The sequence below is a fragment of the Bufo bufo genome, chromosome 1 (assembly GCF_905171765.1).
Source record: "Bufo bufo chromosome 1, aBufBuf1.1, whole genome shotgun sequence".
Lineage (NCBI taxonomy): Eukaryota > Metazoa > Chordata > Amphibia > Anura > Bufonidae > Bufo > Bufo bufo.
The window spans coordinates 632,833,905-632,859,122 of record NC_053389.1 but is presented as its reverse complement, the minus strand read 5'-3'; the positions used below and the strand labels follow the sequence as shown (position 1 = coordinate 632,859,122).

General features: G+C 45.1%; 1 protein-coding gene across 1 annotated transcript in view; it reads left to right on the top strand.

Annotated features, from left to right (window-relative positions):
• Positions 1-25,218, top strand: part of OTUD7A (OTU deubiquitinase 7A) — a 292,001-nt gene that overhangs the window by 105,453 nt on the left and 161,330 nt on the right. The window contains 2 exon segments of the mRNA XM_040413842.1: positions 541-624; positions 4,534-4,680. The gene's annotated coding sequence lies outside the window, so the exon portion shown is untranslated.

Sequence of the window (25,218 nt, the reverse complement as noted above, 5' to 3'; positions counted from 1 at the left end):
TGGGAGAGTTTAGAAGACGACCTATCATCCGCACCCACTGCCATCTCCTAATCTGTGACTGCACTGCTAGCTGGTGTAAGGTTTTCACGAGTAACCTCCAACTGTCCATCCTCATCAGGCAGGTTAATATCTGTGTGTGGTTCTTCTGGGTCTGTTACTGCAGCGAATTGCTCAGGGACATCTGGATTGCGGGCAAACCTTTCCAGCTTAGCCACCACTGCTTTCTGCCACTCATCCCTGTTCGGCGCCATCTTGAAATTCAGGCCCGCAGCTCCCTTCTGCCGGCTGCGCCCCTTAGCCATATTTTCCTTTCCTTCGCTATGTTACCTACAGTTGTAGCAGGTATGTATACCCTTTATGCAGGTCTAAATCGGGCCGTCAGGATTTGCTAGCAGGCGTATAACAGGTGTATAGCAGCGGGAGCTCCTCACAGCGCGTCCGCTTACATTTCCCATTCAGACCTGTATGTATAGAGATATAGTAGCTCTGTGATTTTTACCTGGAGCACTCACCTGAATTTTAATCTTTTTACCACTTTAGGTCTCAGGAGACATGACTCATGGATAAATTCCACCCAACACTTCGGGCAAATTATCTAGTCCGTATACCTAATCTTTCTGCAAGGTGAGGGCTTGTATATAAAAAATTAAAAAAAAGACAAGTACATTCTTACGTTTAAAGAGGTTGTCCTCCTCAGGATAAGTCATCAATATCAGATCGGCGGGGGTCCGATACTCCCGCCGATTAGCTGTACGGGGAGATTGCGCGCGCTGTGTGTATGTGCAGTCTCCCTTCTCTCTTCCTGCTCACCGCTGCAGGCCCATAGACATACAGCAGCGGACAGGAAGAGGGATAGGAGACGACACGTGTGCAGTGCGCACGCCGTCTCCTCATACAGCTGATCGGCTGGGGTTCCAGATTTCTGACCCCCGCCCATCTGATATTGATGAACTATCCTGAGAATACGTTACTGGATACATTGGCATGTGTCGCCATAGAGTTTCATTGCAAAGGCTCATTCAGACGACTGTATGTTTGTGTCCGCATCTTTTCCTCAATTTTGCGGATCCATTTATTTCAATGGGGCTGCAAAAGGTGTGGACAGCACACCATGTACGTACTTTCATTCTGCGGCCCCACAAAAAAAATGATAGAAGATGTCCTATTCTGGTCCTCAGACAAGAATAGGCTTTTCTATCATTGGGCTGGCCGTTTTGTTCTGCAAAATGCAGAATACACATGCCAGTATCCGTGTTTTGCGGACTGTAAAAACGGATACGATTGTCTGAATGAGCCCTTAAAAATATATAAGTTAACGTATGCATTTTTTTTTTTGTGGCTGAATTCTGCAGGATGGAAAAATGTAGTGTACTAAGCTTTTGCATCTCTTGTTTTCCCAACATATCCTGTATGTTGAACATAGTGCAAAAATGTGATGTGAACCCATCCTTATGCTTTATCAGGTATATGATTATTAATGTTTTCCATTATTTTTTCTCAATTGCTGTACGTTGTACTGTCTGCTTGCGACTATAAAAGAAACAAAATGCTGTTTATTTTAACGTGTGACCCTCCCGGCCTCTTAAAGAGCCAATTGTCAGAGGGGTCTTGTAGGGTTGACAAACTGGCACCAGTTTACCAAAAGCTGAAAAGAGCTCTGAAAGGTTATTCATGTACTTGACTGGACTTGCATAATAGAGATGTATGAAAAGGACATCGTGAAAGAGCGGGAGAGGCACTGAACAAGTGTTCCACTGAGGTTTTCTAATGTATGTGGCCAGCTTTAATGAGGACCTGTCTTCATGCCTGACATGTCTGGTTTAGTAAATTCTCGTATTCCCCATAAAATAACAATTCTGGAGAAACTTTTCTTATAACCGTATGTTGTGCTGTTCCTCTGTTATTCCTCTTAGAATCGTATATATAAGTTGCCAGCTGGGTGTTACCATTCTCCTGGTTATACTATAGGGATAAAATTATTTACTAAAACAAAATGAGAGTTGACGGGTCCTCTTTAGAGGACAGCATGAAAAGACAGACTAAGGATCTCCCAAGTCCTTCTTACTTTTTGTCTTCTGCTCATATCTAGCCTGTTATGGTTGGGCTTAGTGGATCGTCACAGATTCTGCCACTGCCAGTGTTGGCATCATGACACACTTATTTATTCACAGGGTGGTAGTCTGAATCTGAGCTGGCCAGCTTCAGAACCTACTTCAACCAAAAATAAATTACATTTTAAAATCAATAATGTTCCTTAAAGAGGTTGCCCCAGAAACATATTCTGCAGTCTTTAAACCAGCATCTGAATACTTTTGTAAATGCATGTAATTAAAAATGTAGTGTTGCCACTAAAGTGGACGCACATGCTCAGTTACAGGAAACCCCTCCTGAGCTGCCATCTTAAATAAAATCTGGCAGAGCAATTGGAGCAATGAATAAGGAAGCTCTTGATCCATGTGAGGTACAGGGCTGGTTCCAGCTTTGTTAGAAAAAGTCATGTACTATATGATGTCTGATTTTCATTTTTACATCAGGGATAATTAGGTAATTTCAAGTTGTCCTCTATCCACAGGGATAATTATTAGATTGGTCCTCGAAAATGAGAGAAGCGGTACTTGGCTATCTCTAGCAGTAGCATAGAGATGAATAGTGCAGCAGTGTGCATGCCAGACCTGACGCTTTCATTTCAGGGAGCCCTGCTCTCATAGAGCAGAAGGACCCCCGCCAATATAATACGGTAGCTATGTCCTATCCTGTGGATAGGGGATAACTTGAAATGACCGCTTTAAATTGAAAGTAATAGTAATTTTTTGGGGGGTTGGGCAAAAAAGCCGCAGCCCTACCTGGAATTGAATAGGCTAATATGGAACTAATCTAATAAATAGGAAGGATCCATGGCACTCACAATCCACAAAATCCACTTTATTAATTCCTTTTCCATACAATGCAGAGGAAAAGTCAAGCAAGATAACCCATACATGGCCACTGTTTGTTTCATGTCAAATGACGCTGTTTCAAGGCCTGATGGTATCAAGCATGCTTCTGCCTAAAGAGCCTTTGTCAGCGTGATCAACCCTATTAAACCAGACATACTGCCTGGTAGGGTTGATTATGCTGATTAAAACAATACCTTTCTTTTCTGCTCTGCACACTCCCCCCTCCACTTGATTGTCAGGGCTAGACATCAACATACTGAGGGCAGAGCTGTGTCCTAGTATGTACATATCATATACACCACTTGCTATAGCCTTACCATAATGGCAAGGGTGTATTTCTATACATAGAAAGCTAATACATATTACTGGTTTATTCACAGGCACAATATAGGATTATCAAGAAACCAGTAATATGTATTCGCTTTATAAGTGTAGACAATCACTTTTCTCAATGTAGTAGGGCTGTAGCCTGGAGGTAAGTGGTTAGCCTTGCATGTAGATGTCTCAGGTTCAAATCCCAGGATAGACTTCTAGATTTTTTTCTTCAGTTATTTTTTTTTCTCCCTCATTTAAATCCTAATATAAGGCTATAATCAGACCCTCATTCTTCATCAGACCTCAGATCAGACCCCAAAATTAGACACCCAAGCGCCATCAGCCTCAGATCAGACCCCCCAACCTCCATTAGCCTCAGATCAGACCCTGCAGGCCTCTCAGACTCATATTGGAACCCCATCAGATCACAGATCAAAAAATAAGTAAATAAACTTACCTCGCTTGCTCCGGACAGCGCTGCAGATCCATGGCTCGCTGTTTCCCTGCACCGCTTCTGGCCCATGCTACACTGTGAACTGACGTCACACATCATCAGGTCATAGTGCATGCCTACGTGCAATACGTCCTGATGTTGTAGGCGGTCAGGTGCACAGCGGACCAGGGTGGGTGAGTACAGCCAGGGAAGCGCTTCCCTCACCTCTCCATGGCTCCCGTGTGCTGATCACCGCTTCCATAATGGAAGTGGTCATTAACATTCGGACTAGAAGACACACTGTCACTTTTCCCCCACTTTTGGAGGAAAAAGAGCATCTTCTAGTCGGAAAAATACGGTAAGTACCAGTAGACTGTCACTTTGTCTCCAGAAGCTCTTGTGCGATGCTTATTTTGAGAATATCTTGCACACACTTATTGCCAGTCTGCATAAAATACGTTTCAAGGCGAATGTTCCAATCAGACAGGTAAGTGAGATTAGAATGGAATGGGGTTGAGATTAGTATTGATATGGGAGATCATAGCTGGGCCAAAAAGGGCACAATTGGGTCCATATCATTTGAAGGAAAGTGGCTTGGATGTGTTCTTTAGCAGTGAGAATTTAGAATTTTTAAGACATAAAAAGATACGCATAGATTTAAGATGTGAAAGTCAGAAAGTTATATACTTTTGTCAAATTTAGTTTTTATGCCTTATTGTGAATGCATAAAGACAAATGGATGTCATTTTTTTCAAGTCTTTCATCTTTTGATCAGTACATAGATGTACTAGTTTATTCCAAGATACCAGTCATAGATTTATTCTAATGAGAAGGGTTTTACCATTTCAGATTGAACTGAAGACGCCAACTGGGATCATCTAGTATCAGTACTGGGTAGCGGCTTCTATACACTACAGAGGAATGCGAGACAATACCGTACAGCATGTTACCCGCTTTAAGCATTTCAGTCTGCATGTTGTTCAAAGGCTAATCAAAGTAAGTACAAACTGCATTATGAATGGACTTAATCAGCTCCATAAATCCTTCATTGCCACCATGACTAACAGTATCAAGGGACCACATTTTGTTCTGGCTGAATGTGAACAGCTGCTCTCCACTCTTTAATGTCAGTACACTTTACACAGTGGCCCAGTGATTAGGTTTATAATCTGATGGCCACTGAATGAACTTTACATTCCAATTAAGGCCCCTTTACATGGGCCGATGCAGAGGCAGTAATTGGGAGCGACAACATCTACGTGCAGCAATCATCTCCGCTGTATGGGGGCAAGCAATCACTAGTGCGATCACTCATCCCCACAGAGAATCATTGTTTGTTGTCTTAGATTCCTGTTTAGACAGCACGATCCGCTGCCAGTGAATAGTGAATTTAATGCACTGAATAAAAGATGTGATCGCCAATGAACAGGCATATTGCTTGTTTGTCTGGTCATTGTTGGCACATTGAGATGGCTCCATTTTATCAGGAAGAGCGTTCTCACAAACTCTTGTTTTCTATAATTACCCCTTTTCCTCTTCCCTTATGCTGGTCTCAGAATCTAAGAATATCCATTGTAGTTTAACCCCTTAAGGACTCTGCCCTATTTCACCTTCTGGACTTGGCCATTTCTGCAAATCTGACCAGTGTCACTTTAAGTGCTGATAACTTTAAAACGCTTTGACTTATCCAGGCCATTCTGAGATTGTTTTTCCATCACATATTGTACTTCATGACACTGGTAAAATGAAGTAAAAAAAAAAAAAAAATCATTTTTATTTATAAAAAAAATACCAAATTTACCAAAAATGAAGTAAAAAATTGCAAATTTCCAAGTTGCAATTTCTCTACTTCTATAATACATAGTAATACCTCCAAAAATAGTTATTACTTTACATTCCCCATATGTATACTTCATTTTTGGATCATTTTGGGAATGATATTTTATTTTTTGGGGATGTTACAAGGCTTAGAAGTTTAGAAGCAAATCTTGAAATTTTTCTGAAATTTTTAAAAACCCAATCTTTAGGGACCAGTTCAGGTCTGAAGTCACTTTGCGAGGCTTACTTAATAGAAACCACCCAAAAATGACCCCATTCTAGAAACAACACCCCTAAGGTATTCAAAACTGATTTTAAAAAGTTTGTTAACCCTTTAGGTGTTCCACAAGAATTAATGGAAAATAGAGATACAATTTCAAAATTTCACTTTTTTGGCAGATTTTCCATTTTAATTTTTTTTTTTTTACTTTTACAAAGCAAGGGTTAACAGCCAAACCAAACTCAATATTTATGGCCCTGATTCTGTAGTTTACAGAAACACCCCATATGTGGTCGTAAACTACTGTATCCAGAGGATAGATCATCAGTTAAATGAAAGTGCAGAACCCCTTTAAGGACTCGGGAACCATGCCGTACCGGTACGTCATGGGTCCCTAAGGGGTTAAAAGGGTTCTCCAGAAATGATTTATAATGGCCTCCAGCAACCTGTCCAAGAATGTGAACAACTGGTTGCCTCCACTAGGACGGTGAGGGAGTGGGGCCTCACTACACTCTAGTACTTGCATATACTACATATTGGTGAGCGTTCCTGTCAGGCTGCTCAGCCAGGATGGCATATTGTAGGCAGGATTGCATCATTACCATCTATTGTAGAGCAGTGTAAAGAAATGGTTAATAATCAAGCACAGATACAGTATGTCAAATTACAATTACATAGAAGGACACCCCCCCATTGCATATGTTTATCTTAGCAATGGTCCTAGTTTATTTAATGGCTGGTAAACTGATGGGATGGGGATTCTGTAACGGGAAGGGGCTTACAATTTCTAATTTGCTTTTGCATACTTAGCAGTTAAGAGGGCTACTGCTGTAGCCAGTTGCTTACAGACTTAAGAGTGTGATCTAGGGTTTGCAAAAAGCAGGGGGAAATGGCACATTCCATAGAAATCATATAAACAATTTTTTATATTCTGAGATGGTACCAGATTAAAGCTTGTTCACATCTGCATTGGAGGCTCTGTTTGGGGCCTCCGTCGCAAAATCCGTCAAAAAGACTAGACCGAGTCCTGCATGCTGCTCTAAGGGAGCAGAACAGTGGAAATGTATAGTGGTGATGTGAACTCGCCCTGAAATGATAATCTTAAAATTAATAGCTGGTATTTTAGGTGAATAGTCTACATTGTGTTCCTTTTTACACGCCTCCATGTATGGGGTTTACTTCCTCTTCTCCTTTCTACCTGTTCACACTACAGCTACTGTATAAAAGATCATAATGAGCTGTGTTATGATTGCATGTTAAGGGTTCATTCACACGTCCGTAGTGTATTGCGGATCCGCAATACACCCGGCCGGCACCCCCATAGAACTGCCTATTAGAAATAGAACATGTTCTATTTTTTTTCCGGAGCCGTGGACCGGAAGATCGGGGGTGCGCTCTGCATCCATTCCTGCCCCATAGAGAATGAATGGGTCCACACCAGAAATTTGCGGAACGGATGCGGACTCATTCTACGAACGTGTGAATGGACCCTAAACCTAAATAACAAATGCTTGATAAATGTAATGTCACATTATAACCTCTTTGTAGGCCACGTTCTTGTGATACTTTGGTTAGTCCATTGCTAGATAGACAAGCTTGAAGCTGAGCTGGGAAGTAATTTGTCTTTATTTTCCAGTCTGTAACTGGAGAAGATTGATGTTACACACTTCACTTGTATAAGAAGTTGCATAGAGACCATAATCGATAAGAAGCTTTGCTGTAGACACATTTATGAACATTTTTATTTGGTTGCTTCAAGAGAATCTTACACAATAAGGCCTCATGCACACGACCGTTGTTGTGTTCCGTTCCGCAAAATGGGGTTCCGTTGTTCTGTGATCCGTTTTTGTTTCCGTGTGTCTTCCTTTATTTTTGGAGGATCACTAGACATGAAGGAAAGTAAAAAATAGTCAAGTTTGCCATGCAAATGATAGGGAAAAAAACGGACGCGGATGACAATATTGTGTGCCTCCGCGTTTTTTCACGGTCCCATTGACTTGAATGGGTCCGCAAACCGTTTTCCGTGAAAATAATAGAACAGGTTATATTTTTTTTGACGGACTGGAACCACGGATCACGGACGCGGATGACAAACGGTGCATTAGCTGAGTTTTCAACAGACCCATTGAAAGTCAATGGGTCCGCAGAAAATCACGAAAAACGGAACAATAGACACGGAATAAAACAACGGTCGTGTGCATGAGGCTTTATACAATCATTTAAGTGTACAGAACAGAAAAGTATTTTCACAGTATTTTTAATTATAATTGATGTCATCTTGTCTCTAAACCAGTCCTGACAAGTCACTGAAGCGGTAGGGGAAAGGAATCAATAATGGACCCCAGCTGCATCCCACTTTGCATACTATTCCCCAAAGGGCACTAAATTTTTTGTTTTATTCTAGATGTGCCCAGTTTGTGAACAGTCATAGAGTTTTTACATTTTGTGCAATTAAAGTATGTTTGAAATATGTAGAAATGTATAGAGCATTCCCCCACTAAAAAAAAACAAAACACTGTTTTATCTTTTATGTGTCCTTCAATTCTGATTCTGCTATCCTGTCAGTTACTTAAAGGGGTTGTCTGAGTTATTTTTTTGTTCTTTCTATGTTCCTAACTAGGCAAATGTAACAGCTTTCCAATTAACTCACTTTATCTCCGGTGCCTGGTTTCTCAGATTTCACTAAGGGTCACATGACCTGTGATGTCAGCTTCTCTCCCTGCTCTGATAAAGTTCGTTTACAAGCCTGTAAACGAGACGTCACTGTGCTGGCCACGCCCCCCTTCACTGCTGGGCTGTCTCTGCTCTATCCTAGGATTCTTAACCCCTTTCAGTTGCACATACTGGCTAGCCTCAGCAGTGACAATTCTGGGCACTGGAGCTGACAGACTAAAGAGAGCATTGCACAAGAAGGTAGGGGGAAGATCCTGTGTGTATTATCAGTGTCATTATACAGGTGGGGCTTGTAGTCCTACTCATCCAAGTTGCTGTTGATTCTCCCAGCACTCAGGGCAGCTCTTGTATCCACTCCCTTAGCAGTGTCATTATACAGCTGGGACTTGTAGTCCTACACATACAACATGCTGCTGATTTTCCCAGCAGGCAGACATGTCACTCAGGGCAGCACTTGTATCCACTCCCTTAGCAGAGCAGGGGGGAGGGGCAGAGATTGTTTTTATTGCATGTAAACAAAGGGCCAGAAAAGAACCAGGGAAATGATGAAATATATATATATTTTTTTTTTTTTGCATAAAACTTGCTTTGCTTAGTTATATATTGCTGCCCATCAGATTTTCAGTGCTATATATCTTTTTTTCATAACTCGGACAACCCTTTTAAAGGGGTTGTCTGACCCCGAACTCAAAATTAAGGAACTGGAATGTGTTTATAATAAAGAAAAAGATTCTCTTGCTCCAAGCAGCTCCATTCCAGTGCCCATGGTCCTGTCCCCACCTCTTCTGGTTCCCTATTGGCGGGAAAGTGTGACGTCCCATTTGTCATCACATGCACTATTGCAGCCATTCATGGATCTGAGCACTCACATACCACTTGGGGAAACCTCTCTCAACTGTTCCTGGGAGACAGTAGAAAGGCCATTACACTTCTCAGAGTTTGGCTCCAAATGTTTGTTGATCAGCAGGAGGATCAAATGTTGCTGCAAAGTACACATCTCAGGAGCATTAAACTATGTGGCTTACATTTAGAACCTTATGCTATACTTGGCATTAATGGGGTCGTGCAAGAATGTTTGTTTTATTTTTAATGTTTTTTTTTTTGCAAACCACCGCCACTTGGCTGGACCTGTTAAAGGGTTTCTGTCACCCTGCAAAACTCATTTTTTTTTTTTTGGATAGTTAGATTCCTCATAGTGCGATATAGCAGAATATAATGCTCTTACTTACTTTCATGCGGCCGATTCTTTATAAAACGAACTTTTATAATATGTAAATGAGGGCTCTACCAGCAAGTAGGGCGTCTACTTGCTGGTAGCTGCTGCAGAAATCCGCCCCCTCGCCGTGTTGATTGACAGGGCCAGCCGTGATCTCCTCCTCCGGCCGGCCCTGTCAGTAATTCAAAAATCGCGCGCCTCGCGTCATTCGGCGCAGGCGCTCTGAGATGAGGAGGCTCGTATCCTCAGCACTCCCTCAGTGCGCCTGTGCCGATGACGTCTTCTCTTTCGGTGATGTCATCGGCGCAGGCGCACTGAGGGAGTGCTGAGGATACGAGCCTCCTCATCTCAGAGCGCCTGCGCCGAATGACGCGAGGCGCGCGATTTTTGAATTACTGACAGGGCCGGCCGGAGGAGGAGATCACGGCTGGCCCTGTGTCACGGAACCATGAACCAGACGTACAACAAGAGATAAGAGAAAATAAGAAGGCTTTATTGAAAATAAAGCTGTAAAGCAAAAGTCCAAACGGATGGTGAAACCGAGCAGAGTCTTTGCGAAGCCAGAGGTCAGGAACCAGAAGGGTAGTCAGACGAAGCCAGGATCAGGAACCAGCAGGGTAGTCAGACGAAGCCAGGATCAGGAACCAGCAGGGTAGTCAGACGAAGCCAGGATCAGGAACCAGCAGGGTAGTCAGACGAAGCCAGGATCAGGAACCAGCAGGGTAGTCAGACGAAGCCAGGATCAGGAACCAGAAGCAGCAGCAGTCTTAGAAGCATGTGTACACAAGAGGACCAAGCAAGGAACTGAAGCCACAGACCTCCTATATATATGAGCTAGGCATCCAGCTCCTCCCAGTGGGAAGGAGGAGCCGCAGGGTGGAAGGCTACAAGAAACCCAGAAACCAAGATGGCCGCCAGCACATGTCAAACGAAGGAGAACAGCAAGAAGGTAAGACCATGACAGTACCTCCCCCTCAAGGACCCCTCCTCCGCGGAGCACAAAACGGTTTCTGAGGGAAGCGTGCGTGGAAGGCTCGGAGCAAGGCAGGAGCATGGACATCTGCGGAGGGAACCCAGGAACGCTCCTCTGGACCATAACCACGCCAATGGACCAAAAACTGCAACCGACCGCGGACCAGGCGTGAGTCCAGGATATTGCTCACCTCATATTCCTCACGATTGCCCACTTGGACCGGACGAGGCCGAGGAACCGAGGAAGTGAAACGATTACACACCAGTGGCTTCAACAGGGAGACATGAAACACGTTGGAGATCCGCATGCCAGGAGGAAGCGCAAGGGCATAGGCTACCGGGTTTACCCTGCGAAGCACTCGGAAGGGACCAACAAAGCGAGGCGCCAGCTTGGGAGTGGGCACTCGAAGGTTGAGGTTGCGGGTGGACAACCATACACGGTCTCCGACCTGGTAGGAAGGAGCAGGCGCTCGTCTGCGATCAGCCTGGAGTTTTTGGCGCTGCGCAGAGGCCTCAAGGGACCTCTGGATCTGTACCCAAGAAGCACGTAGGACGGAAAGGTGATCCTCCACAGCCGGAATATCCTGGGGAGAGAATACCTCCGGTAACACGGCAGGTTGGAACCCATAATTGGCCATGAAGGGAGACGTCCCAGAGGAAGAGTTCACCGCCGTGTTCCTGGCAAACTCAGCCCAAGGCAGGAGGTCAACCCAATTGTCTTGGTGGTCGGAGACATAGCAACGAAGGAATTGCTCCAAGGCCTGATTGGATCGTTCTGCGGCCCCATTGGACTGAGGGTGGTAGGCCGAGGAGAAGGAGAGATGAATCCCCAACTGGGAGCAAAAGGCGCGCCAGAACCTGGACACAAACTGACTCCCCCGATCCGACACAATCTCCTTGGGCAAACCGTGCAACCGGAAGACCTCCCTGGCAAAAATCGTGGCCAACTCTTGTGCAGAGGGTAACTTCTTGAGAGGAACACAGTGGCACATTTTGGAAAACCGATCCACAATCATGAGAATGACCGTATGGCCTCGGGATGCAGGGAGGTCCACAATGAAATCCATCCCCAGGTGTGACCATGGGCGCTCCCCGGTGGCTATGGGTTGCAGAAGGCCCAACGGAAGGTGCCGAGGGGACTTACTCTGGGCACAAACGGAGCATGCCGCTACATATGCGGCGATGTCGGAACGTAGGGAAGGCCACCAGAACAGACGTGAAACAGCCCAGGACAGCTGATTCTTTCCAGGATGCCCCGCGGTCTTGGAGTTATGGTAGGTACGCAACAACCGAGTGCGCAACTCCTCAGGCACAAAACATCTGCCGTTGGGTCTCCCAGAGGGAGCACCAGATTGAGCCGCCAAAATCTGCTCACCCAGGGGAGAGGTCAGGCTGGTGCGAATGGCGGCCAGGATCTGATTCGGAGGTATGACCGAAGTCGGAATCGACTCCTCCCTGGACAGCTCGGAGTACTGCCGTGATAAGGCATCCGCCCTGATGTTCTTGGAACCGGGTAGGTAGGAGACCACGTAATTAAAACGTGACAAGAACAGAGCCCATCTGGCCTGACGTGGTGTCAATCTCTTGGCCTCAGAAAGGTAGGTCAGATTCTTGTGGTCCGTCAGGATGAGAACCGGAACCACCGAACCCTCGAGCAAGTGCCTCCATTCTTTAAGGGCCTGCACGATGGCCAATAACTCTCTGTCACCAATCTGATAGTTGCACTCCGCGGAAGACAGTTTCCGGGAGTAAAACCCACAAGGAAGCAGAGGACCCTCTGGTGTTCTACGCTGAGACAGAAGGGCGCCTACTCCCGTCTCAGACGCGTCCACCTCGAGGACAAAGGGCAACCCAGGGTTGGGATGCGACAGAATCGGAGCCGACACAAAGGCGGACTTTAGGGCCTCAAAAGCTCGGATGGCCTCGAGCGGCCAGACCTGGGAATTACTGCCCTTCCTGGTCAGATCCGTGAGAGGCTTGGCCAGCATGGAAAAGTCCCTGATGAACTTCCGATAATAATTGGCGAAGCCCAAAAAGCGCTGCAGGGAACGAAGACCACTGGGCTGGGGCCACTGTAAGACAGCCGAAACCTTCTCAGGATCCATGGAGAACCCCTCAGCGGAAATGATGTAACCTAAGAAGGTTACCTGGGATCGGTGAAATTCGCATTTCTCAAGCTTACCGAACAGCTTGTTCTCTCGTAACCGTTGCAACACTCGTCTGACATCCAGAATGTGGACCTCCATGGATTCAGAATATACCAAGATGTCATCCAAATAGACCACCACACACTGCTGCAACAGGTCACGGAAAACATCGTTGATGAATTCCTGAAAGACTGCGGGCGCATTGCACAACCCAAAGGGCATAACCAAGGATTCATAATGACCGGTCCTGGTGTTAAACGCGGTCTTCCACTCATCGCCCGCCTTGATCCTTACCAGGTTATATGCCGCCCTCAGGTCGAGTTTGGTAAAGACCGTGGCCCCTTTAAGGCGATCGAACAGCTCGGAAATCAAGGGTATCGGGTAAGCGTTCTTGATCGTGATGCGATTGAGACCCCTGTAATCGATGCAAGGCCTCAACTCACCGCCCTTCTTTTTCACAAAGAAAAATCCAGCCCCTGCCGGGGACGAAGATTTGCGAATGTGTCCGCGTGAAAGCGCCTCCCTCACGTACTCCTCCATGGCCTCATTCTCCGCTACCGACAGTGGATAGACTTTGCCACGAGGAGGAACGGCACCAGATTGTAACTCTATGGCACAATCGTATGGGCGGTGCGGAGGTAGGGCAACCGCGCGCACCTTATCGAATACATCCCGGTACTCCTCGTATTCAGGAGGCAACAGAGAGTCCGAGGAAGTACACAGCAACTTGACAGGCCCATGGATGCAACTAGCCCCACACTGCGGTGACCACGAGAGGATCTCGACCGATCTCCAATCGAAAGTCGGATTATGCTTCTGGAGCCAGGGGTACCCCAAGACCACCGAGTAGTGTGGAGACGAAATAACTTGGAGACAGACCGACTCTCTGTGAACGGCACCAATGGCTATCCCCACTGGAAGGGTCTCATGAGTCACGTGTGGCGGCAGAAGGGGTCTGCCGTCTATCGCCTCAAGAGCCAGTGGGGAACCTCGAGCCTGCAGAGGAATGGAATTGGCGGCAGCGAACACACTATCAATGAACAAACCACCAGCACCAGAGTCCACCAACGCCTGGGTCGTCACCGAGCCCCCGACCCAGGAGAGGACAACAGTGATCAGTGGTTTGTCAACACGGGAAACCGGGGACGAGGAGACTCCACCCAAGATCTGCCCCCGACAGGATCTCAGGTACGAGCGTTTTCCCGGACGATTCGGACATGCCAACCGAAAATGCCCACCGAGACCACAGTACATGCATCGGCCCTCGCGTCTCCGGAGTGCCCTCTCCCCCTCGGACAGGCGAGCAAACCCCAGCTGCATGGGTTCACCCCCAGACAAGTCATCCCCAGGAGGCGTGGGAGGAGAGGGAGGCACGGGTGGGACAGCAAACGTAGGCACCAATCTGTTAGAAGACCTCCACAGGTTCTCCTTAAAGGAAGGTCTCTCCCTGAGTCTGGTGTCAATCAAAATCAGGAATGAAATAAGAGACTCGAGCTCAACTGGTAGGTCCTTAGCTGCAACCTCATCCTTCAAGGCATCCGAGAGACCATGAGAGAAAGCAGCGACCAGAGCCTCATTATTCCAGCCCACCTCTGCTGCCAGGGTACGAAACTCAATGACGTATTCAGCTACGGATCGTGAACCCTGTCTGATGGACATAAGGAGCTTCGCAGCAGAGGCAGCACGAGCCGGCACATCGAATACCTTCCGAAGAGAAGCAACAAAACCGGAAAACTCGGCAACCACCGGATTGTTGTTCTCCCATAAAGGGCTGGCCCAGGCCAAGGCCTTGTCCGAGAGCAGCGAGATCAAGAAGCCCACCTTTGATCTCTCAGTAGGAAAGGCATGTGGCAGCAACTCGAAATAAATGCCCACCTGGTTAAGGAAACCTCGGCACTGAGTTGGCTCTCCCCCAAAGCGCTGTGGAAGAGGGGCAGAACCGGTCATACCCCGAAACACTGCAGGCGCAACAACAGGTGTCGGGGTAGACTCTGGCGCAACAACCGGAGCGGCAGTAGGAGCGAGCCCAGGAGCGACAACCGACCCATCGGCAACGGGAGCGAAATGAGCCGTGCGTTCAAGCAGGGTTTGCAACGCCACAGCGAACCGACCCAACAGGTGATCCTGCTGATCAAGTCTGGCAACCAGCGTGGGTAGCGAGGATGGCCCTGTACCGTCAGAATTCATGGCTTGGTCCTAATGTCACGGAACCATGAACCAGACGTACAACAAGAGATAAGAGAAAATAAGAAGGCTTTATTGAAAATAAAGCTGTAAAGCAAAAGTCCAAACGGATGGTGAAACCGAGCAGAGTCTTTGCGAAGCCAGAGGTCAGGAACCAGAAGGGTAGTCAGACGAAGCCAGGATCAGGAACCAGCAGGGTAGTCAGACGAAGCCAGGATCAGGAACCAGCAGGGTAGTCAGACGAAGCCAGGATCAGGAACCAGCAGGGTAGTCAGACGAAGCCAGGATCAGGAACCAGCAGGGTAGTCAGACGAAGCCAGGATCAGGAACCAGAAGCAGCAGCAGTCTTAGAAGCATGTGTACACAAGAGGACCAAGCAAGGAACTGAAGCCACAGACCTCCTATATATATGAGCTAGGCATCCAGCTCCTCCCAGTGGGAAGGAGGAGCCGCAGGGTGGAAGGCTACAAGAAACCCAGAAACCAAGATGGCCGCCAGCACATGTCAAACGAAGGAGAACAGCAAGAAGGTAAGACCATGACACCCTGTCAATCAACACGGCGAGGGGGCGGATTTCTGCAGCAGCTACCAGCAAGTAGACGCCCTACTTGCTGGTAGAGCCCTCATTTACATATTATAAAAGTTCGTTTTATAAAGAATCGGCCGCATGAAAGTAAGTAAGAGCATTATATTCTGCTATATCGCACTATGAGGAATCTAACTATCCAAAAAAAAAAAAAGAGTTTTGCAGGGTGACAGAAACCCTTTAAGGATTACTTACCTGCTTCTCCCCCAGCCCTGTGATGCTCCGCTGGACCTCCACGTTGTCAACATGGTTTGACATCGCCGCAGCCAATCTTTGATTGCGGCAAAGCCCAGATCCCCTTGCATTATTCTAGCATTTGTCATGACGTAAGGGGAGCCAGTCTCTGCCATGGCCAGCGATTGACTACAGCAATTTCAAACCGATTGTTGACATATTGGAAGCCCAGCGGAGTCAGGAAGAGAAACGGGGGAGCTAGCGCTGTGAAGCAGGTCAATAATCTCCTCTTTATAGACATGGCTAGTCAGGAGATAATAAGGAAGAAGTTCTGAATCTCTAACTGGGAGTTTTAACTGAGTAGTAGGACTAGTTAATCATGCAGTTATTCTTCAAGCCCGTTGTACCATCTAATCCCAGAAGGACTCCTCTACAACCTTCACTCTTCCTCACCATTTTTAAGCTTGGTTACACCCATTTGATTAGAATTTCATTTTTAACATGCCACTTTTTTTACGTTTAGTGGCACTTTTAAGGGAACATGCCAGGTCCCTTTTGCTTGCTCCCTCCACTCTCCAACTGCCAATTGACAGGTTTCTCTGTGTTAAGCTACCCATACACTTGAGACCGCATTGCAGCTAGTCAATCCTTGAGATCGCTCATGGCGGACTAAACTGTACAACCAGGAGGTTTTTTTGTTTTGTTTTTTTTTAGGAAAAAAGTTGTCTCTCTGGTCCTGGAGCACAATGGCAAATTTCTGGCTGAATTTATGCCATAAACATGCAGTTTCAGCCAACAGCCACAGTTTTCCAGCGTGGCTGATTTACGTTTTCAGCAGATAAGAATGTGGAATAGGGAATTCATTTTTTGCACTGTTTTTTCTTTCATCATAATTAGTCTAAATGGCTGACATCTACCATTTCGTCCAACTTTAGTCTCGTGTATGGCCACTTATCACAAATCTGACATCAGAGTGTAACGTGTAAGTTCTTAAAAAACACTATATGAATCCACATAAGTGACCGACACCAGACCACCTTGTTTGTCACTATACTGTTCTGACCTCATGAAAGGCAGCATAAGGGGCCTGACAGATTCCCCTTAAAGGGGTTATGCCATGATTAATGTAAAAAATGATGATATCATATAGTACATGACAATCTCTTTCTAGCAACGCTAGAACCAGCCATCTACCTCACATAGATTGAAGAGTTTTCCCATTCAGTGTTGCAATTACATTACACTGCGAGATTTATTTCAAGCTGTCAGCTAAATGGGTGTGTCCTTTCTGCAGCTCGGGGGATTTGGCCTTTCTTCTGCAGCTTTCTCCCTATCACAACTCAGGGGGCAGTTGAATGGAAACAAGCATGTGGACAGAGAAATGAGAAAAAGAACAAACAGCAGGTGGCGCTATACAGATACATTATATTTAATAGCTAAATGGCTGTACAAAATTTTTAAATGCATGCAATTACAAAAGTATTCAGATCCAGGTGCTGGTTTGAAAACTGCAAAATATTTTTCGTGAGACAACCTCTTTAATAGTGACCCTTAAATAATGCTTATGCCTAAGTGAAGGCCAGCCATGAGCACCCAGAAGAATATCTACAGGCCTTAGCACTGGAGGTGGGAGAAATGGGGATGAAGAAAGTTGGATGCCTCCTCTCTCTTTTTTTATATACATGTTTGTCTTGTGACATTGCTCCATGTGACTGCATTGTATGCTCTTGTAGCCAGCACTATTTCAGCGCCTTTTCCAGTAGTGTTCCTTTCCCATGACTTTGTTGGTTTATTCACTATATTGTTGAGATCAATCATCACACACCTGATTGGGCTACATTTGTTACTGTCGGCTATAGTCCGCCGCTGGTTATGCTGAGTTGTCACATTACTGGTTTGCGGAGAAATATTTTGATTTGTGCTTTGTGTCAGCCGTATGAGATCCCTTGGGGTTTAGGAAGCTTCACTTGATTACCTACTATTTTTGCTAATGTATGCATTTACTGAGTTGTTAAGAGTAATATGAGTGGATAGGTCAGCTTTGTGTGTACTGTACAGGGAAGCAGGCTTTCTATATTCTTTGCATGGGGAGCACAAGTGGATAGTTATTTTTTAGTTGAGCCAAACACAGCAATTTCATGACGTATTTACATACAGTAAGCTTACTTCTATCACATATAAAAGGATCTCATTATAGGGCTGAGGTATTGAAATTGTACCATAATAATTATAATGTTGATCCATTTATTCTAACATTAATACAGCTGTTTCAGGCTTATTAGCTATCATCAGTGCAAGATATGGAACTGGAGACTTTATGGCGTAGTCTTCAGGATAAGACCTTTTTCACACATCAGTGACGCAGACGTGTCATCCATGTTCTCCATGGACTGCACAGAAATCCATGTTTATTCTCACCTCATTGTTTTTCCATTGACCGTGGGTCAGTGGACAAACTACAGAGACATGCACAATTTTGGCCCGTGATGCGGACCAGACATGCCCTTGAAGTCTGTGGGTCTGTGAAAACCATTGACACAACATAAATTGCATCCATGATCGGTCAGTGGGTTTCACTGACCATCGGTGGGAGATGCTCTGGAAATACCTTTTTCAGCCTAGCAGTGTACGTGTAATACAGATGATACATGGAGGGCGAAAAAAGATATCCGAGTTCTGTACTTGGCTATTTTTAGAACTGCAATAGAACTGAATTTCGGGAATGGGGGTTCCAGATAAGTTTATATAACTGGAATATCCCTTTAACTATGTCATAAGCGTTAAGGTCATTTAACACATCAGATGCCGCTGTCATCAACTACCGCTCAAATAATTTTGTACAAAATGTATTTGCCAAGCATCTCTACTTTATTAGCATGGCATTAGCATTACAATATGTTTTTGTACTTTATTTCAGAGAGCTGTTGCATTATATGTTGTCATCAACTACCATGGCGTCAGTGTTGTTAGAGGGAGGGCTTCCTATAGACAACAATATTATTCTATTGCAGTCTATCTATGGTACAAGGGATCAGAAGATCCCCAAGGGGATAATATAAACACAAATATTAAAACTTCAGATCACCCTCTTTTCCAATTTTAAACATAAAAGTAAACAAGAAATAAACATAATTGATATTGTGGTGTCTGAAAATGTTTGAACTATAAACCTATAACAATACTTATTATGTGCGGTAAACATTGTAATGAAAAAAAAAAATAGACCATTTGCTGTTTTTTAGTTGTTACCCCCAAAAAATTAATAAAATAAACTATTAATTGTATGTACCCAAAAATGGTAACACTGAAAACTACAGCTCGTCCCGCAAAAAATGAGCCCTAACACAGCTCTGTAAATGTAAATGGAAAAAGGTAATCAGAAAATAACCTATTGTAAAAATCACATTTTTATGTTTCATATATTTATGAAGAATTTTTGTTTATATAAATTTTCCATGTCAAGATCTATATTTTAAACAAAAACTATAAAACCCTGCAGTTTTTGCCCTGACCTCTAAGCCTAATAATAGGCGCCATTTCTTGGTCTTTACAAATCACTTTACTGCAGTTACCTGCTTATCTGTCATTCTTATCCTGCCTGTAATAATATCACCTCTGTGTATAGATAATACAGTATCCACCATCCACAATAGGTGATTGTCAAAGCTTATCTAATGTTTCCTTGTACAATGACCTCTGCACAGGTCACAGAGCAGGCCTAGAAAACTCTCCCATAGAAGTCATTGATGTCCCCTCCTGATCACTGTGTCTATGGCCCATGTGGCTGCCGTAAAGCAATGCTCTTAATGTTTTCTAAATGCTGTTAAGAACAGCTCGGGCAAGATGGCAGTCCTCGTACTCCTGTTCAGGGAATAGAATGAATAAATCTGCAATTGGAAAATAAAAAAATAGATGGGAACTTGTTTGGCTGCCTCTGAAGCTTTGGGTTTGGTCCTCAATTCCTCACATGGGTCAGCATCCTGTATAGCAACCCGGTAAGTAGGCTACAGGTCAACGGAGAATTATCGCAAAGTTTCCCCCTTCTTAGAGGAGCGAGACAGGGCTTCCTCTTGTCACCACTACTATTTGCCTTGGCAATTGAAACCTTGGCCATTAGGGTGAGAAACAGTAATAACATAACTGGAGTGACTATGGGAGAGAGGGAGCTTCGTATAGGACTATATGCTGACAATATGATCCTGTATCTGTCGTCACCTAACTTGTCCCTCAACAGTGTGGTGGTTTTGATAGATGAATTTGGGGATTATTCAGGTCTGAGAATTAACTGGGTGAAATCGGTGTACATGCCACTGGGCAGGGCTGAATGGAATGGCCCCTCTCATGTTGCCCACCTGAAAGTAGTGGACACATTGAAATATCTAGGAATCAAAATCACTAAGCGGCACTTTCCGGCTCTATCACTTAATATTTGCCCATTAATCAAGCACATTCGGAACAAGTTTAAAAACTGGAAATCGTTACCCGTCTCGGTGGCAGGATGCATTAACTTAGTCAAAATGATCCTACTCCCAAAGGTTCTTTATGCTGTTCAGCACTCGGAAACACCCATACCCAAATCAGTGTTCAAAGAATTAGACTCCATGACTAGGGTCTTTATTTGGGGCAGATCCCGAGCTAAACTTAGCCTAGATACACTAAAACGCCCAAAGTTAGAGGGAGACATGGCCCTACCGGATTATTTTATATATTACTTAACTGGCCAGATACGGCTCATTAACACCTGGTTCACAACAGAAGACATACCTACTTCAGAGTACTTCTTAAAAACCTACCTAAACTGCAATACTCTATGGTCGGTATTAGAGGGGTCACCTAAGTTCCAAAGGTCAATGCGACCACTGCATAAATTGGCACAGACGGTTTGGAAAGAGGCTGAATCACTGGCCAAATTTATAGAGGTAGTCTCAGACATACCTTTGTGGGAAAATCAGTCCATGCCAAGTTTGCAGGGGGTGATGGGAGTTGACAGATGGAAATCGGCGGGAGCTAAAACCCTTGGTGATATCTATGATCAATGAATTCTAATGACATTTCAAAGTACAACATACCGCGTACCCATTTCTTCTCATACTTGCGACTTAGGCTACTTTCACACTGGCATTTCGGCTTTCCGTTTGTGAGTTCCGTTCAGGGCTCTCACAAGCGGTCCAAAACGGATCAGTTTTGCCCTAATGCATTCTGAATGGAAAAGGATCCGCTCAGAATGCATCAGTTTACCTCCGATCAGTCTCCAGGCGTCTGAAGAAACGGAGCCAAACAGGTCCGTTCTGACACACAATGTAAGTCGATGGGAACGGTTCCTTTTTCTATGACACAATTTGGTACAATAGAAAACAGATCCGTACTCCATTGACCTTCAGTGGTGTTCAAGATGGATCCGTCTTGGCTATGTTACAGATAATACAAACAGATCCGTTCTGAACGGATGCAGACGTTTGTATTATCTGAACGGATCCATCTGTGCAGATCCATGGCGGATCCGCACCAAACGCCAGTGTAAAAATAGCCTTACGGCTGCAATACAGAGTGAATTTCCACATGACTGCACCAGTGTTTCCAAATACCCACTTATAGGAGTTGTTAAAACCCAGGGTCCCAGAGGCTTAGTATCTTAGTATAACTACTCGCACTTAGTACAAGCAAAGATCAGTGCAAATTCCCTCCCAGTAAGGCCTAGTTCACACGAACGTTTTTTTTTTGCGAGCGTACGGACCGTTTTTTTTTGTGTTCCGTATACGGAACCATTCATTTCAATGGTTCCGCAAAAAAACGGAATGTGTTCCGTATGCATTCCGTTTCCGTATTTCCGTTTTTCCGTTACGTTGAAAGATAGAACATGTCCTATATTTGGCCGCAAATCACGTTCCGTGGCTCCATTAAAGTCAATGGGTCTGCAAAAAAACGGAACCGTTTTTGCTGAACCATCTATTGAAAATGTTATGCCCAGCCCAATTTTTTCTATGTAATTACTGTATATGCCATACGGAAAAACGGAACAGAAACGGAAACACAACGGAAACAAAAAATGGAACAACGGATCCGTGAAATACGGACCGCAAAACACTGAAAAAGCCATACGTTTGTGTGAACTAGGCCTAATAGACAAATTGAAAAGAAGGATACTCACACTCACAGATGAATCCATAACGACTTTATTGGAATCACATTTACAAGTATCACCGGCAATCAATAACAAAATAATCCAATTATATATCATTCATCAGAGATATCTAACACCAACTAGAATGGGCAGAGTGTCATCCACAGCATGTCCGCGGTGTGGGGAACTGGAGGATGTGGAGCTGAGGTTGGGGTACCCTGCACTCCTGAGGTCTGCCTGCTAGGAATACTGAATGAAGAGAATTGGGATCACTATATGACAATATTGCTGAGTTAATCCCTGTTTATGGCATGTAAATATATTGCTCTGAGATGGTACAGCCCCAAATACACCGAACTTGACCATGTGGAAATTACAGATAAATCAGATCCTATCATATGTAGTACTAGTATACAAACATCGCTACAAACCACAAAAATGTGATAGACTTTGTGGCCTGTGGTGTGGGGCAGCACAAACTATGTATTCAACCTCGAGACTGCGACAAGCCATATCAGCAGCTCGAGGAAGCGTGGCTCATTCGGTTTAATGGGGACACCTGTACATATTAAAATTCACTATATGTTAATTGAAGAAATAGGGAGAATATAACATTGCAATGGCTGGTTAGAGAAACTGTTTAGACGGCTGCTGTATTTTTGTGTACATTGTTTTCTGTATCAAGAGAATTGGACCACATAGGTCTTTTGATTTCTATATCTATACTGTATTCGGCAACAAAGGTATATGATGCTGTTGTTTTCCAATTCTGTTAATAAAACAGTTTAAAAAAAAAAAAAATTGATGGGGAAAAACCAGATCTGTTCTGCTAACTGGTTTTAGCTGGCAGATTAGATTTTTGGTGACACATTTCCTTTAGGCCTCATGCACACGACCGTTGTTGTGTTCCGTGGGGTTCCGTTGTTGGGGTTCCGTGATCCGTTTCCGTTTTTGTTTCCTTGTGTCTTCCTTGATTTTTGGAGGATCACCAGACATAAAGGAAAGTAAAAATAAATCTAAGACAGGTTTGCCATGCAAATGATAGGAAAAAAACGGACGCGGATGATAATCTTGTGTGCCTCCGTGTATTTTAGCGGTCCCATTGACTTGAATGGGTTCGCGAACCGTTTTCCGCGAAAATAATAGGACAGGTTATATTTTTTTGACGGACTGGAACCACGGATCACGGACACGGATGACAAACGGTGCATTAGCCGAGTTTCCAACGGACCCATGTACAGTCAATGGGTCCGCAGAAAATCATGAAAAATGGAACAACGGATACGGAATAAAACGGTCGTGTGCATGAGGCCTTAAAGTAGTAAAATGAAAAGAAAATAGAAAGTTTGGCTAGAGTATTTTCCAGGTTCAAATGAAGTGAGTTGATTCTAGTGAAGTTTCTGATGGGACTTTTTGCTCCAGAAGGCATTCGAGACCAATGGTGGTTGTACATTATTTCAAGTAGGGGTGCAACGAAATGAAAATTCTGGTCCGAAACCGAAAATTCAGGATGCCCTTGACCGAAAACCGAAACCGAAACTGCCTTTTAGCCCAAATACTTTTAAAATACTTTTTTTTTAATGATTTTATTAATAATTCTTTTTCATGAATTTAATAATTCATATTATATATGGAGAGGGGGATCTGTGGGTGGCTCTGTTATGTAGAGGGGGATCTGTGGGTGGCGCTGTTATGGAGAGGGGGATCTGTGGGTGGCTCTGTTATGGAGAGGGGGATCTGTGGGTGGCTCTGTTATGGAGAGGGGGATCTGTGGGTGGCGCTGTTATGGAGAGGGGGATCTGTGGGTGGCGCTGTTATGGAGGGGGGGATCTGTGGGTGGCTCTGTTATGGAGAGGGGGATCTGTGGGTGGCTCTGTTATGGAGAGGGGGATCTGTGGGTGGCTCTGTTATGGAGAGGGGGATCTGTGGGTGGCTCTGTTATGGAGAGGGGGATCTGTGGGTGGCGCTGTTATGGAGAGGGGGATCTGTGGGTGGCGCTGTTATGGAGGGGGGGATATGTGCACTGTTATGGGCATAACAGTGCAGAGATCCCCCCCCCCCCCCCATAGCAGTGCCATAGACCGATCCCCCTACCCATAACAGCCCCGGCCCTGCTGCTCACTGCAGACTAATCACTCACTGCATCTTTATTTTACCTTACAATCGTGACGCTCCAGTAACAACTCTGCAGGCAGAGCGGAGGGCGGCGTAACGTCACTTACTCACGTGACGCACCTGCTCCGCCCACTTTATGAATGAAGGAGGCTGAGCAGGCGCGTCACGTGAGTAAGTGACGTTACGCCGCCCTCCGCTCTGCCTGCAGAGATGTTACTGGAGCGTCACGATTGTAAGGTAAAATAAAGATGCAGTGACTTAAAGTAAACCGTCCGCCCGGCGCCCGCCCGCAGATGATGAGCTACTTGGTGGGTGACAAATCCCACACCCCATATTTTCGGCCGATATGTAACAATATCGGCCGAAATGGATTAGGTACATTTTCGGCCGATATTTTCGGCTGCCGGAATTTCGGTGCACCCCTAATTTCAAGACTTAAAGGCTATGTATACCTTCGGAGCCATTTTTTATTTTATTTTTTCATAATTGCATATTACCCATTTTGGGCTAAAAATCATTTTTTTAATTGGCCTTTATGAAAAATATTTTGCTTTTCTGTCACAGAGGGTTAACAGTTTGTCTAGCTGTGTGAATCTTACTTTTTACTATCACTTTGTGCCAATCATCTAATAACCCTTATCTCTAATTTACTAAGAGGTCATAAACACTTATTTATGCCACATTCTTAGGGTCCATTCACACGTCCGTAGTGTATTGCGGATCCGCAATACACCCGGCCGGCACCCCATAGAACTGCCTATTCTTGTCCGCAATTGCGGACAAGATTAGGACATGCTCTATTTTCTTGTGGAGCTGCGGACCGGAAGATCAGGGCCGCGCTCCGGAAATGCGGATGCAGAGAGCACATAGTGTGCTCTCCGCATCCATTTCGTCCCCATAGAGAATGAATGGGTACGCACCCGTCCCGCACAATTGCGGAACGGATGCAGACCACACTTGCGGACGTCTGAATGGGGCCTCGTCAGTAAGATAAGATCTGAGCTACAATAATTGTTTAGGAGGTCAGAGATAATGAGCCCGTCAGGTGAGCTGCCTGATGGAACAGAGTGAAAATTCAGATCCTGCTGCTAGAGCATCTTAAAGGACTCTATATTTTTTAATAAGGACCAATTAACCACCTCCCGTCCGCCCATAGACTATAAACGTCCGGGAGGTGGTTCTCTATTTCTGAACGGACGTTCCAGAACGTCCGTTCAGAAAGTGCAGCTGCTGATCGGGTTGCCCGCTGTCAGTGACAGCAGGGCAACCCAGAGAGAAGGCAGGGACAGTGCCCAGGTGTCCCTGCCT